Here is a 2,985-nt window from a genome sequence, read left to right on the forward strand (position 1 = left end):
AAGTGGAAATTAGTTTAGAATATTTTAAGCTTCTAATAGATAATCAGAAGTTAGAATCTTGCTTATCTTTTATAAATATCTTAAGAGCTCTATTATCACTTTATGTATACGATATGTTTTGAAGCAAACTCTGCTGTTTATTTGAAGAAAAAGTGATTGGCCATAGGATTCTTGGAATTGTTATCACAATAATATTTTATGTGTTAATTTGCATTAAATTTAAAATAGAATGATGGAAAACCAGCCTACATATGATAGTTTTGCAATTAAGGTTTTGAGAACAGGAGAATGAAGACCTAAGAACCACCTCCTGCACCCATTGGGCGGGCCCTGAATACTACTCAATATTCCTTTACAGATTTGAATGTCACACCATAAGCTCAGAAGTCCAGTTTTTCCTAAAACATTCTTTTCATATGAAGTGTAGAAGTGGAAAAAGATTAACTACAACATTGCATGAAATAACATTGACAAAACTTTGTTTCATTGTTGTTAAATGGAAGCCATGGCGTGGCAGATTTTTTGACAACTGCCATAACCAATATTTGAAGGAATGCCTGCCATGGCAGCACCATAGCCACGATGGTGTTTTATATGGCCATATTCCACTATCCACCATCAACTACATTGCTTTTGTTTTTTTTAAAAGATGCAAGATAACAAAATGCCATTTAAAGTTTAACTTTCTATGAATGACTTTCTAAAGAAAAGATATTACATAATTAACAATTTAACATGTGCAAGACAATATATTAAAGTCAAATATTTATTGAAATCTTTCTTCCTATACTTTCCTGCACCAGTTGTCATATAGAGGATGTCTATCACCAATAAATGCATCTCAAATCATATTGTTACATTTCAATTCTGTCTAAGTAACTACTTAACAATTAAAATTCGACTTTTAGCTGATGTGTTTAGTTTCAAATTTTTTGTGTAAATTAAATTAAAAAATAGTTACAAGTTTTAATTTACTTTTTAAGTTGAATGATAATTTAATTTTATAGTGTTGATATTGATATTTAAACTACCAAGTTTCATTGGCGTGTATTTAATGTCAAGATTTAGATACTACTCTACTCTTAATCTCCTCATAGCTGACCCCACCTGTTATATAAGAAAATTCAGTTTTGAATGGTAATGTCATGCTTGATCACCAAACTTTGGAATTTTAGCCAAATAAATATTATAAATGCTTGAAGTTTGAGTTATAAATGGTGTGTTCGAATAATATTGACCATTTGGTTGAGTTTTTTATTTGTTATTGTGAATTTTCTCATAATCTAATGAACAGTTCTTAATTTTGTCATACGACGATTTTACCAACTCCTATGAATTTTGATATTGAAGTTAACTATTTTCACGGGTCACTATCACCACAATACTTTTTAACTTTTAACTCAATAAAAAATGTTAGACTTCTAAGTATTTTAACTTTTAACTCCTTCGAATTTTATTATTGACATTCACTATTTTTACGGGTCACTATTACCACAATACTTTTTTTTTTAATTTTATTCAACAAAATATTTATACATATTTATAGTTATCAGTGAATTTGTAATATTTCACTTTTAAGGATGATGTTTCACATTAACATTTCTAAGTATATTCCTAAGAATCATTAAGATATAAGTGTTCATTTCGTTTGCACTATATTATTCACATTAAGATATGAATACCCGTGCGAACGCACGGGTCATCTACTAGTTTTATTGATGATTATGTAAATTATTTATACATGAAAAAAATATCAATTTTATTAATGTTTATTAATGATTATATAAATTAAAATAAGGATTTTGTCTCTTAAATTAAGATAATGATTGATTAAATTAAAATAAATATTGTATTGATAGTGACCCGTGAGATAAATAAATTATTAATTTTATTAAAATTTAAGTTTAAGTTCACTTTTGGTCCCCCTATTTTCAAGTTCTTTCGTATATGTAGACAATAGATGTCTGGGTAATGTTAATAAATCATAAAAATTAGTTAATGAAAGTGAGTTTTATCATATTATAGATTAAGGTTAGTATCTTTGGGTAAGTAAAAAAGTAACTTCTAAGAAGGGAAATAGGTGAATGTTTAAGTTTCAAATTGCCTGAAAATAGTTTTTTTTATTTTACTTTTTTGATGGTTTGGTGGCGGAACAGATGGCCTACAAGGCTACTCTCTTTGGTAGGGGTGTTCAAAATCAAACCAACCCAATAGAAAACCGAAAACCAAACCAAACCAAACCGAAACCGCAAAAAACCGCATTTGGTTCGGACTAGTTTGGGTCATCTTTTAACAAAACCGCACGGTTCGGTTCGGTTCGGTTTGCGGTTTGTATTTTGTAAACCGAACCAAACCGAATCAAACCGCATTATGTTACAACCTAACTTTTACTTAACTCACATCCAACCCAAACTTAAATCTATTACACCTTAGCCTTATGATTACGAACAATTTTCTCATCCTTACACATATGATTTTAGTCCCGATCTTCTCAAATCTCTAATAGCATTATCGCGCCTTCTTTGCCACATACATCTTCCCCAATTTTCTATAATCTCTAATCTCTTATATTCTTTCTTTTTCACCTTCTCATTTTTATGCAAATGTTCCCTATTTCAATTTCGTTTTTATCGCACATATTCTTCTCTAATCTCTCAACTCTTTTGTTTTTTCTTTTTCACCTTCACTAATCTCTCGTCTCTTCTATTTTTTTTGTTTCATTCTAATAATTTTTATATTGTTTTATACTATTATTTTATGTTTATTATTCTACTTTTGTCTAATTTAATTTTTACATATTAAATAGAAAGTTGTTGTCAAAATATGTCGAGTTTTGTTGTTATTTGATAGTGTATGAATGTGTAAATACAAAGTTATGTTGTCATCTATATGTATATTATATGTATATGTATGGCTCAATAAAATATTTGTAAAAAACTGAACCAACCGAACCAAACCAAACCGCATTAGTTTGATTTGGTTTGG

The sequence above is a fragment of the Vicia villosa genome, linkage group LG3 (genome assembly GCF_029867415.1).
Source record: "Vicia villosa cultivar HV-30 ecotype Madison, WI linkage group LG3, Vvil1.0, whole genome shotgun sequence".
Classification (NCBI taxonomy): domain Eukaryota; kingdom Viridiplantae; phylum Streptophyta; class Magnoliopsida; order Fabales; family Fabaceae; genus Vicia; species Vicia villosa.